Genomic DNA, 13,072 nt, shown 5'->3' with positions numbered 1-13,072 from the left:
AGAAAGAGAGAAAGAAAGAAAGAAAGAAAGAAAGAAAGAAAGAAAGAAAGAAAGAAAGAAAGAGAGAAGAGAGCCAGAGAAAGAAAGAACGAGAGAGAGAAAGACAGACAGAAAGAAAGAAAAGGAAAAAGGAAAGGAAGAAAAAAAAAATAGAAGGAAGAGAAAGGAAGAAAAAAAAATGAAAAAGGAAAAGGGTGAGAGTGAAAAAGAAAGAGCGAAAGTGGAAAAGGGGGTGAAAAAAAGAAAAAAGAGTTGGCGTGGAAAAGAAAGGACATTCGGGAGGGGCGGTGCTGCCTAAGGTGCTTCCGCGCCCAGGAGCGAAGGAGCCGTTTGATCCCCCGGCGGGACCGCAGCTCCCGGTGGCGGCAAACGGAGCGGTGGCTGGCAGTCCGAGACTACAACTCCCGGCAGGCCCTGCGGCCGTAAAGCGCGGCGTCTGACGCAACGGCCGACGCGCCATATGAATGGCTGGCGGGCCGAGGCGGCCGCGCGCCGGGGGAGCGGGCTGGGCGCGGGGAGCTCCCGGCGCCTCTCCCGCGCGGGACGGAGCCGCGGCAGCGACGCTGGAGGGGCGAAGCCTCCGGCCGGCCGCCCGCACGGAGCCGAGCGGCGCGGAAGGGGCGTCCGCCCGGTGCCTCGGCCTCGCTCAGCGGTCCCGGTGGCGGGGGCTCAGCTCGGGCGGGGCGCGCTGCCGCCCGCCGATGGCGGAGCGCCAGGCGGTGCTTTGCTGCCGCGGACCGGGAGCTGCAGGAGCCGCCCCGGGCGAGCGGCGCCGGGCGCTGCCGCGGTCACTGTGCGGCGGCTGGCGGAGGCGCGGGAGCCGCCGAGCTGCAGCCGTGTCCCTCGGGCTGCTGCCGCTGCTGCGGGCGGGGGCGGACGAGCGGCTGGAATGACACGGCTGCTGAGTGCCTCAGTGCTCGTGGCTCTTTCTTCCACGCAAACAGATGGAGCGGCATCGCTGAGCAGTAAAACACAGCGATGGCCCGGAGAATGGCGAGCGCAAGGAGCGCGCGGGCTGGATCCTTCTGCTGGCACAGGTGCGATCCGCAAACTCAGCCCCTTGTGCCCCTACCCTCCCGACCCCCAGGGGAAATGCTCTCCAGCCTCGAGCTGCTGCAAGACAAAACGTGTGATTTGACACTAGGGTCCGGAAAAGGTTTCCGTTTAGATTAGCAAATGCCTCAATTGTTCTTGGTTACATCCTAGGATCGGTTTCAGGCAGTGACTTTATACCGCTTGTCGGATTTTTCTTGTGCAATGGTAAGAAAATAGGCAGGTCTGATACTGGTTTCGCTTTTTTTCTACTTCATGTTCCATGAGCTGCTTTTATCCAAGCAATTGTTTTAAAGTTCTACTGTAGGCGTTTCTGGTTCGCTTTTTTTTTTTCTTTGCAGCACCCGTGACTTTTTTTTTTTTTTTTTTTTTCTCTAAATCGGCAGCAAATATAGCTGAGTAAAATTACCTTGGTTTTCTTCCTTCTTAAATGTTTTTATTGATAATCCTATTTGAATATGCAGAACAAGTGGGTATGTCCTGTAATATATCCTAGCTTTTCTTGTTTACAGGGTACTCAGAAAATACTTTTCCCTTAGAGTCCCACTGAAACATTCTCAGTGCAATCTCCGTTAAGGTATGTGTTTACAAATAAGCCACCATCAGCTGAGATATTTGCCTGTGTACCTTTTCCTGTAATTCAGAGCTTGCGTTCTGCGGTTTTTATGATAAACCTATCAAACTTGCGAAACTGTTTTGCAAGTCTTAATCGTTGAAGGCAGCAAGAAGTGGTTTAAAAGCCTGTTCTTGAGCAGACAAAGGGAAAAAGTGTGAATTTGATGCTGAACTTGTCCTTTTTCATTTGACTTGCCTTGAATGATTTAGGAAGAGAGAGAACTAGAAAAAAAAGAGAAATAGAATTGGTTCTTGGGCCCTCCTAAAATGCTCCCCGTGATTCTGTGTGGAGCCAAAGTGAAGGGTGATGGAACAGAGCCCTGTGCTTTAGAAGGAAATCAATTTCAACCTGATCTCCACCCTGAGTCTCCCTAATTTCTGTTTTTAAAATGCAAACTAAGTTTAGGAAGTGTTGGAAGTTAGTATTTTGGGGAAGAAATGGCAGTTGCACCAACCGTTCCATTTCCCAGAGGCTCTGGGAACGATTCATTTTGTAAGCGCTGTAACTGCAATCTCATTTTGTAAGCGCTGTAACTGCAATCGGTTGGTGGTTCGGGGTTGGAATGTGCACTTGCCCTCCTCTAAAGCACTCGTTCATTTGCATTTCAGTGCCAGGAGTCTTGAGAAACTGGAGAAGAGCCCAAGAGACATTTTTCATCCTGAGATACAAAAGGTAGGAAGTGACTTTTTTTTGTTTGGTTCTTTTTCTTTATGATTTCCTGGAAATAGAAGTAATTAAGTATAGATACTACTGGTTTGTTTCTTCCAGTAGCTAATAATAATAATAATAATAATAATAATAATAATAATAATAATAATCGAATACTACTTAAACTGTCTCTTTATCCATTGAACTGGCCATTTCAAATCCAAACTTCTAAACACAAATAAAACCATCATCCTTGTAGAATCTTTAATAGGAGGGGGCTAAAGATGCTGTTTTTGTTGACAGGATTTATTGGTTGTTGAAGGGCAAGAGGTGAGTACAAGCCTAACTACTTCTTGCTCACAGACCCGTCCGGTGAGTACAGCTTTGTATTTTGATGGGCTTTTGATGACTTCTAAATCAATTGCTCGTTACAGTAAAAAGAAGTAATGTTTTTTTGAACCTGACAGCAAAAATAACTTGAAGCACCAACTTAATAATAATTGATCACCCATCTAAGTTAATGGTTTTATGCTATACTATCAAAGTTTAAAGGTAAATTATCGTGTAGTAGGAGATAGTATAAAATGTATGTTCTGATGTGTAGGATGTATGCAAAGATTAGAGGACCCAAATTGTTATGTCTTCTGTTTGACTGTTTACCAAATAATATTTGGTTTTATTTTCCAGGGATCGGTGAATTTTAAATTTGGAATCCTCTATGCTAAGGATGGTCAGCTTACAGGTGATGAAATGTTCAGTCATGGTGAGTTTTCTACCTTCTCCTTAATTGTTTTGCTCATCTGAAAAAAAAAAAAAAAAAAAAAAAAAAGGTATGTTTATTATTTGTTACCCTGTTCTGTCCGTTTCCTCAGTATTTGCTGGAGCTCTGCTTACCCAAGCTTTGGGTAAAAGAAGCTTTGGGTTCCTTCTGTCCCACTGGGTGTTGCCCAGTTTGGTTGCATCTGGTGAAATTCACCCTGAGCCCTTACAGAACCAGCTCAAACCACGTGAGAGCCATTCGCAGCTCTCTCGGGACACCCGGAGGAGGATGGGTGACGTTTCTGAGCATCTGGCAAGTGTACTTCTATCAAAACTCGGCCTGTGTAATTTCTGGGGAAAACCCTTCTGTATCCTGGAGGGTTCCTCAAACTCTGTTGAGGATCCAGTTAGCAGTTGCTCACCTGGATGGTTCCAGCTCCTCAAGTTAACACTTGTACTCTTGCCCTGTAGTTTAGATCTATTGTAGTTTTGTTATTTTGCACGATTTTACGTCTTTGGAAAATAACGTGCGTTTCACTCTTTGGAACCTCTCGGATCATTCTTTGGTGCAGCACCACCTAATGGGACACTTGGCTGCTGTGCTGAAGGGCTTGGTTACTAGGATTGTAAATCCCGGAGAGTTTGTAAGTCTTCTGTCCCCAGGGAGGTGTCACGCTTTGTTCACTCTGTTTGTCAGGTGCTGCTTCTCGTCGGAAGTATTAACTTCAAACTGCCCTGTTCTTTTTTTAACTTTTTTTCCTGGTTCTCTCCGTAGGGCAGGGAAGGACTCTCGTATCCTGGTCGTCAGACTCAGCGCTGCCCGAGAAGATACAGAGAGTGTAAAAATCATAAGAAGCAAATAGGACTGCAGAGGAAACAAACTGGAGAGAACAAAAGGTGATATTGTTCTCCTTAGCCTGGATTAGAAACATCCCCTGTGCTTTGATGCCGGTGGCTGCCAGGGGCTCGTTAGGTCTTTTTAGGCAGGTGTAGGTGTTCACTTGTAGGTTCTATTTTTTGGCAAAGGACCATGAGAGAAGTTTATTTCTACATCCAAATAAACATTCATCTTATCTGAACATAACCTGTCATCCCATTTCTGACGTTAAGGACTCCTGTATAAATACTTGGGGAGGTTTTCTTTGTCGTTTCTGAATGGTTCCATTTTGGTTCCATCTACCTGCCGGATACTTGAACGAGTCTGAGGTGGTTTAATTGCATACTGCTTCCTTGAAATTCTGTTGGTCTCTGCTTGGAACCCTTCTTGTAGTGCTCAATGAAAGACTTCTGATGGTGTTTTCTTGCCTGTTTGTGTTTAAGGTCGTGCTCTGATGCATTTACAGAAACCATGGCAGGAGAGAGTCAGCTGCTGGAGAAGAGGAGACAGTATTATCCCTGGGCAGCATAGAACTGCGCTACTGCTGTGTCATCAGCTGTGTCTGCACTGAAAGTAGCCACCTTCACTTGTAGGTAGCTCCTTGGTGCTTTAGGACACGCTGAGGGATTTATTCCTTTTGGGATCCACGATGAGAATTCCCAAGAGAGGTAGTAATAAGGTATGAGACTGGAAAAAAGCCTGTGTCCTTGGAATGTTGTTGTTGTCGTCAAAAGTTAATTTTTCCTTCTTTCTTAGCCAGTAGTCAGCTTTTTGCTTTATTTTTTGTGGGATCAGTACTTGATTGTTTAAAAAATGGCTTCAAAATAACTGCAGCGGCTGGCCACCAGGACCTTGTTCAGATTTGCCTATTTGCTTGTAGCTAAAACGTTTCCATATTGTTTCTCGTTCTATTGAAGAAACTGCTGCCCAGTCAACTAAGAACTGAACATCTATCTGTCTAGGACATGGGGAGAGGATTTAGGTCGTGTCTTTGTTTCCAGAAAAAAGTTCCAGTGTAGTTTCTAACTAGAGGAAAAGGGGGGGTGAGGACTCGGGGCTCTGATGCCGTTGGGGGCACCCCGAGGTGCCCAGGAGAGGGAGCCCCACTGCGGTGCAGGAGCAGGTATGTTATCACGTACTAGAGAGCAAATGATAAATAGAAATAGGAAAATTATAAATATAAAAATATTTTTTAAATCGTTAAAGAAAGCGGTTTTTTTTTACTTGTCAGTAGGCAGGGTTTTGATGATAAAAATGATAAATACAAAGAATATGAAGGTAGAAATCTAAGTCTAGAAATATATCATAAATACGTACAGATAAAGTTTAAAACTAGAAGAAAAAATCAGTTGCAGCAGTAGATACGATACATAATATAAATAATACTTTAAATACATGTCTAGAATTTTATAGCTATTATAGATAATTATTAATAGATTGCATCAAAAGAAACCATATATATAAATGTGAGTATAACTATACAAAGTATAAAAATATTTCGATACCGTTTAAAAGAAGGTGTTTTCGTGTATTTTTTTGGTTAGAGATGGGGTTTTTATTTGGATTAATAGAAGTATTCTAGAAATGTAAATCTAACTATAGAAAGATACAATCGATAGAGAAAGATATTTCTAAAAACACAACCGAACGACGCCGCCTTCGGGGGAATCGCACGAGCTCGGCCGAAGCAAGGCGAGAGCGGCCGACCCTGACGGCCTCGAGCGAACCGGGGCGAGCGGAGCCGAGGCGCGCCGAAGGCACAGAGCGGCTGGGAGTTGGGCCGAAGCGAGGCGAGCTCTGCCGAAGAGGCGAATGCAGGCGCCAAGAGCCGAGTTGAGGCGACAAGAGCCGACTCGAGCCGAGCGTCTCCGGAGCGAGCCGAGCTCCGCCGAGCGCAGCATCCCGGGCAGGGCGAGGCGCCGGGCCGGGCTCGGGGTGCAGCCGGGGCTCTGGGGGGCTTCCCCGCCTGTCCCTCTCTCTAGCCCTCCTTCCTTCTCCCCGTATTCGCCTTCTCTCGCTCCCTTTCCCCCATTCCCTCTCCCCCCACAAACCCGGCTCCTTCCTGTCCTGTCCCTAGCCCGCTACTCCCTTCTGTTCCCCCTCTCTCCTTCCTCTGCCCAGCCTCCCTGTACCCTCGTCCCGGGCTTTCCCTTCCCGTCCCGCTTTCCTGCGCAGCCCGAGCTCCCTCGCCGCCCTTTCTCATGCCCTGCTCTCGCTCCTCTCTTCCCGTGCCCCCTTTCCTTCTTTGCCCCGCAGCCGCGGGGCTCGGGCTGCCGGAGAATAAAGCCCCGAGGGCCGGAGCCCGGCGCCCCTGGGCCCTTGCAGGAGTCCCCGCGCGGGGCCGGAGGCTCTCGGCGGATCCCCCCGTGCCGCTCAAGCAGCCCGGCCGACAGCGCCGGAGCTGCGGCTTTGCCGGCATGGCGCTGAGAGCGGCCCCCGCCCTGTGCCGGGCCGTCCCCGCCGTCTGTGCCGCTCCCTCTCTCGCTGCCCCCGGCCCGTGACAGCGAGGCTGGGCAGGAACCTCAAGCCTTCTGGGGGCTGCCCCCGCTTTCTTGTTGCAGCAGAATCCCTTGCTGGGGCCATGCACGTGTGGGAAGGGCTTGGGGGAAGCGCTGCGCTGCTGTCCAGGGCAGTCGGATTCGTTCTGAGCCTTCTTTGGGGGTCAGGAAAAGGGGGGGGGGGGGGGTGAAGACTCGGGGCTCTGATGCCGTTGGGGGCACCCCAAGGGGCCCAGGAGAGGGAGCCCCACTGCGGTGCAGGAGCAGGTGGGGGGCGGGCGAGGGGCGGGGGTCACGCTGGGTGCCGTCCCCCAGAGGGACCCAAAGCTGCCACCAAATGCACAGGGAGGGAGGGGTGAGTGGGTGTAGGATGCTAAAACCTGGCAAGGCGTTCGGTTTTCTAGGTATTGCTAAAGAATAGGAATTGGTCTCTAAACTCAGCTGGGGAGAAACCCTCTCTACGCACTCATTTGTTTCCAGGAATGTAGAAGGTTCCGACTGGAGATGGGTAGTAGTTCTGAAGATATTGCCGTGAGGTTTTGATCTAGGAACGGACCGAGCTGTGCCCTGGAACCCTCAGAACAGCTGCAGGGGCTGAAGGCGATAGAAGGGGCTCTCTGGCACCTTTTGCCTCCGTTCTCTGCCAGCGCCCAAATCGTGTCGCAGTCCCGGAAGAGGCGCTTGTCATCCCGAGAGCCAAAAGGAAGACGTGTAAAATCCCAGCTCTGCCTTGGGTTTCGTGTGGGTTTTGTACTTCGTATCGATGTCATTCCAGAGAGCAAGGAAAGAAGAAATGTGACCGGGTCCCACTATTACTGTGTGAAGGCTTTCTTGAAAGGCTGCTGTATTTCTATTGTCTTTTTCCACTCCAAGCTTGACTTTTCCCTTTGTTTTTCGAGCTCTGCTGCATTGGGTGTCCCAAGGAGGGCGGGGTTCCTCAGCAGGGCTCTTAGGAGGTGGCGCTGATTCTGCTTTTTCTGAAGGCGTCTCAAAGCGTGCTACCAGAATGACAGTTTTGTGCACTGGAAAGCTTTCCCTCAGTGCCATCAGCGCACGTCCGTGTCTGAATTGTGGAAGCAGACGGACTAAGAACAGCCAGCACCCGGAGCAGATGTCTGTTGGCTCTGTGTCTGTGAGAAGCGGGCTGTGTGCTGGACGGGGAGAGGCGCTGTTGGAGAGTGGCATCAGCGCCAGGTGTGAGCTGTGAGGATGATGAGGGGCCGGCTCCTGCCGGGGGGGGGGGGGGGGGGAGGCAATTTTAGGGGGAGGCTTCGCCTCAGCTCCCTTTTGCATGGAGCTGCTGAGAAGAGGGGTTCATGGGGGGCTCCCGGGGCTGTCTCATGGAAGGACTGCGAGAGCTTCTCGCAGCGTCTGGGCGAACACCTGGATGCGCGCTTGGAGACGCGGAGCATCGCTTCAAGGAGGTGCCGAGGGACGAATCTTTGTGCCGGGAAGCAGCAGCCGAACGGGTGAGCGCGTGTGGATTTGGAGCGGGGACTTTGGTCCTTTCCCTTTTCGATTTGATCTTGGCAGTCCCCCCTCCCCGGTTCCCCAGGACCAAAAACGGAGCTTGTGAAGACAAAAGAAGGAGAGGCAAGCAGCTACTCTCCTAATATTGTCTGTGTTCGAACTGGGAGGGATCCGCCTTCACCTGCGGTTCGAAGGGTGTTGATGGAAGGAAAACCTGCCTTTTCCCGGCTGTTAGGGGTATCCCAGGGGTGACAGGGAATCCCTGCGTTCCATTTGAACGGGAATGGGCAAAGTATTGTTGTCATCTGAGGGGTTTGATTTGAAGGCAGCCAGCCCATTTTCATCATCCTAAGGTTTAAATGGAGGGGACAGCGCTGGTGTCCCTCCTTCGCAAGGGTTTGAATTGAGGTCCAAATCCCCCTTTCCACACGGCTTGAAGGATTTCATTGGAGGAAAGCCCCTTCTTTTCTGCTCTCCCAGGGGATGAACTTGAAGGGGAGAACCCATTTCTTTGCCCTTGTTGAAGCGAGGTGAGCGCCGCCCGCGGCGTCAGTTTCGGGGTTCAGTTGCGGGAAGCCGCAGCTCTGGCAGCGTTTGCAGGGCTGCAGTCGGGGCTGTGCCGCTGCATTTGAGGGCGCTTCTTGTGGCCGCGGCCCGGCCCGGAGCGTTGCCGCTCGGGAGCGCTGCCGGCCCGGGCCGGGCGGTTGCCGAGGCGCACGGGGAATTTGGCGCGGCAGCGGCGGAGCCGCTCTGCCGGTGCGAGCCGCCGTGCGGAGCCGAGGGCGGCTGGCGCCGGGCCGGCCGAGGGCGGCAGAGGCGGCGCGGGCGCTGCTGCGCCGGCCCGGCCGGTGCCCGCCGCTCTGTCCGCTCCGGGCGCGGGGCTCGGGCGCCGCCGGGGTCCCCCGGGCAGGGGGAGCGGGCGGGGGCGGGGGGGTCTCCGGGGCGGCGCCGCCCCTGCGCGCCGGAGGAGCCGCTTTGCCGCCGGGAGCCGCGCTCCGTCCGGGGCCGGCAGCGCGGGGTTCGGCTGCCGCAAGTTCTTTGGGTGTCGTGGTTCGGAGGTGCTCTGTAGGGATCGATCGCACGGTTTTGTGTGGGTCGCAGTGGGTGTGCGCTAAGGGCTCTGGCGTTCTTCCTGACCGGTACGGTTCTCGGTTCAGGTGGTGACGATAAAGGTTTGGTTTGAATCGAGTTCTGTAGTCGGATATTTTTTTTGCCGGGCTATTCTGTTTTTAAAGGCGTGCAATGGTTTCTACGGGTCGTTGCGCGAAGCAGCGGCTCGGCTTTTAATTCTGTCGCGGTGGCTTTTATTAGCGTGGGCGTGTAGCGTTTGTTTCGGTGGGTTCGAGGTGGCGTCGTGTCGTTAATAGCAGCGGGGTTTTTAAAATCTCTCTAATTGCGTTCGTGTTTATCGTCTTCCAGGGCTTTTATTGATTTGGTTTGTTTGATTGTAGTGTATGTTGTATTGTTACGGGATCATTTGGGAGATATTGTTAATGGTTACGTTTCTCTTTAGGCTTTGTGTTTATTTCTGGGTGGTATTTTTATTTTGATCGAATGAGGCTCTATGCGTTTATTCTTCAGCTGGGAATAATTTTTTTGTTGTAAATTAAAGTTGATTTGGTTTGGGGGACTTTTGTTTTACAAATGTATTTTCTTTTGGTTTTTTCCTTTCTTTTTTTTTTCTTTTCGTTTTTTGTTGTCCTTCGACGTATTTGGTGGTTGTTGATCAGTTTTATTTTTGGGAACGTGGGTATTTATATGGTGGGTCTTTTTAAGTAGTTGTTTGTTTTTGGTTTTGTTGTTGTTTTTTTTTTTTTTTTAATTTGGGTAGTTATTTTCTTATTTTTTAGTGGTTGAGATTTTTTTTTTTTTTTTTCTATTTCGTTCATTAGTTCGCTTTCTAAAGTTCTTTTGACAGAGTATTGCTTATTCTTTGAGTTAGTGTAGATGTAGAATTTTGGTTAGTTTTTAAAATGACGTTCAGGGTCAGTGGCACTGATTGGAGTTGAGCGAGTTGGTTTGGGTTTTTTTAGAGGCTTTTGTGATTTGCTGCGTGTGTTTCTCCAGGGTTTTCTTTTCGTTTGGTTCCATTTTTCTGATGTGATGAGAACTGTCAGTGAAAAGAGTGTTGTGTGTTTTTTTCGCTGGCAGTTGTTTGGCTGGTGGAGGTATCTTGATGGTTTTGGAAGACATTGGTGGGAATTCGATGCTGTTTGTTTTGTCCTTGTATTTAGGAATTGGATTTTAAATGTAAAATTCTAAGGATAGCTATCTTTAAACAAAACAAGTAGATGTGCAGAAATGGGAATAAACTTTTATTTTGATCTATTCGATCTATATTTAAAATTTAACAGGTAACATAAGTCATGATATATTCCAATAAGATATTGTATTTTTTAATAGAGCGTTGTGTATGTTTATAGATATATCAATAGAGATGATAAATATAAACACAGCTCAAAGGAAATTTTAAATATAGAAATGTGTTGCGAATCTATGCAGATATATATATATAAAATTATTAAAGGATTGTAAATCTAAAGTGACATAAATCCATACAACACGTAATACAAGTGATACTGTATATATCTTATTATGATCTATTATAGGAAATAGCCATAAATCTAGTACATCACTATGATATAATATCTAAAACATTATAGATATGGTAAATGTAAATACAACAATATTATTAAAGGTAGTTTAAAAGAAAGGAAGGTTTTGTTTTTCACTTGGCAAAAGCAGGGGTTTTATGATAAAAACTACAAATACAAATGATAGAAAGGTAGAAATCTACTTGTAAAAATATCTCATGAATACATCAAGATGGATATAAAAATTGAAAATATTAGAAAAAAGAAGTTGTAGCAGTAGATTTGGTACATAATAAAAATAATAATTTATCTATACGATGTGAATAATATATATGTGATATGTAATTATGAAGAGAATGCATCAGTATAAACTGTGACTATAAAAGTGAATATAATTATGCAAGCTATAAATATAAAACGATTTCAATATAGTTTAAAAGAAGGGTTTTTTGGTATTTGTTTGGTTAGAGATGGGATTTTTTTTGGAATAATAAAAGTATGATAGAAATCTAAATCAAAGTATAGAAATATGCAATCAATATATAATGATATTGATAAAACCACAAAATATGAATGAATACAGATAATAGGAATAGGCATAATAGATTGTATAAACGACGTAACACATCAATGTCCGGTATAAATATGCGTGTGAATAGAACTAGGAAAACTAGAACTATAAAATTTATTTCAAGAAGGCTTGAAAGAAAGGGGGCTTATTTGGTTCTTGTTTGGTAAGAGGCAGGTTTTTGGCATTTATTTTTAGAGGAGTTTTTTGCGGGGGGGAATCGCCCCTGTTCTTTTTTGCCGCCTTGGCTGCCCGCAGCCCCAAGGCGCGCGGCGCCCCCGGCTGGGGTGGGCGGCAGTGCTGCCGCCTTGTGGGCAGAGCGCGGTACTGCAGCCCGCCGCCGCCAGGCAGCCCTCTTGGGCGTGGCGCGTGGCGGAGTTTGTTTGACCTTCTAAAAATGGCGGCGTAAAGGGCGGGAAACCGGAGGACCCCGGTGTGTCTATCCGGACTGCCTGCACGGAGCACCGACGCCGCCGCGGCGCCGGCGGAATTTTTGTGGCGTTTTAGGTGTACCCGAGACGGGCTGTGCGGTCAGCGGCGCCGCGGGCGGGCGTATTTCGGCGGTTTTCTGACCGGCATCTGAGTAACCGCCTCTCTCGGCCGAGGGGGGGGGTCCTCCCACGGCCGCCATGTTGGGAGTGGCGCGTCACCAATGTCGCGGGAGTTTGTTTGACCTTCTCAAAATGGCGGCGTAAAGGGCGGGAAACCGGAGGACCCCGGTGTGTCTATCCGGACTGCCTGCACGGAGCACCGACGCCGCCGCGGCGCCGGCGGAATTTTTGGGGCGTTTTAGATGTACCCGAGACGGGCTGTGCGGTCAGCGGCGCCGCGGGCGGGCGTATTTCGGCGGTTTTCTGACCGGCATCTGAGTAACCGCCTCTCTCGGCCGAGGGGTCCTCCCACGGCCGCCATGTTGGGAGTGGCGCGTCACCAATGTCGCGGGAGTTTGTTTGACCTTCTCAAAATGGCGGCCAAAAGGGCGGGAAACCGGAGGACCCCGGTGTGTCTATCCGGACTGCCTGCACAGAACACCGACGCCGCCGCGGCCCCGACGAGATTTTCTGTGGCGTTTCGATTGCGATGATGGCATTCCGGTTCGCCTGCAGGGTTCGGCGTCGCGGGAAATCGTTTCTAGGGCTCGAGGTGGGTGTCGGCATTTTGATCAGGCAGCTGGCAAAACGCCTACGCCTTGGGGTCTTTCCAAGGGGCGCTGGGGGCGTGGCCGGGGCGGGGCGCCGTGTTGACGAGGTGACGTCATTAGGCGGCACTCTGCCTGCAGTGCGCCCATGCAGACGGCAGGGGGCGCTGTGCCTGCAGTGCGCCAAACCAGGCGGCAGGGGGCGCTGTGCCTGCAGTGCGCCCATGCAGACGGCAGGGGGCGCTGTACCAATAGAGTATTAAGTATAAACTATCCAGAAGAAGAAATAAAAGCTCTATGTCACCTGCAGCTGTAGAAAATTTCAGGCTCCCATGGAGGAAATAGTTTTCCTAAAATCATTACCGTTTTGGGGTTTTTTGCACTCCCCGGTAGCCTGAATGTTTCTACTGCTGCTTTTTTATTCTAAAGCTAGAATGGAAAGCCAAGATTAGAAATAGAGAGAAAGAGAGAGAGAAAGAGAGACAGAATGAGAGAAAGAGAGAAAGACAGAAAGACTGAGAGAAAGAGAGAGAGAAAGAATGAGAGAAAGAGAGAAAGAAAGAGAGAGAGAAAGACAGACAGAATGAGAGAAAGAGACAAAGAAGGAGAGACAGAGAGAAAGAGATAGAGAAAGACAGAGAGAAAGAAAGAGAGACAGGAAGAGAGCAAGAGAAAGAAAGAAAGACAGAGAGAAAGAGATAGAGAAAGACAGAAAGAAAGAAAGAGAGAGACAGGAAGAGAGCCAGAGAAAGAAAGAAAGAGAGAGAGAAAGAAATAGAGAAAGACAGACAGAAAAAAAGAAAGAGAGAGACAGGAAGAGAGCCAGAGAAAGAAAGAAAGAGAGAGAGAAA

General features: G+C 49.0%; 2 long non-coding RNA genes across 2 annotated transcripts; both read left to right on the top strand.

The window, feature by feature from the left end:
• Positions 1–904: 904 nt before the first annotated feature.
• On the top strand, positions 905–2,647 carry LOC136567929 (uncharacterized). The gene is made up of 4 exons (XR_010785156.1): positions 905–1,037; positions 1,566–1,630; positions 2,278–2,341; positions 2,621–2,647. It is a non-coding gene; the product is annotated as an uncharacterized lncRNA (long non-coding RNA).
• A 164-nt stretch (positions 2,648–2,811) lies between these two features.
• LOC136567935 (uncharacterized) lies at positions 2,812–5,400 on the top strand. The gene is made up of 3 exons (XR_010785158.1): positions 2,812–3,080; positions 3,852–3,973; positions 4,397–5,400. It is a non-coding gene; the product is annotated as an uncharacterized lncRNA (long non-coding RNA).
• Positions 5,401–13,072: the final 7,672 nt, after the last annotated feature.

Source organism: Molothrus aeneus, chromosome 2 (genome assembly GCF_037042795.1).
Source record: "Molothrus aeneus isolate 106 chromosome 2, BPBGC_Maene_1.0, whole genome shotgun sequence".
NCBI lineage: Eukaryota > Metazoa > Chordata > Aves > Passeriformes > Icteridae > Molothrus > Molothrus aeneus.
The sequence above is the reverse complement of the archived record's forward strand: the minus strand, read 5'-3'. Positions and strand labels throughout refer to the sequence as shown.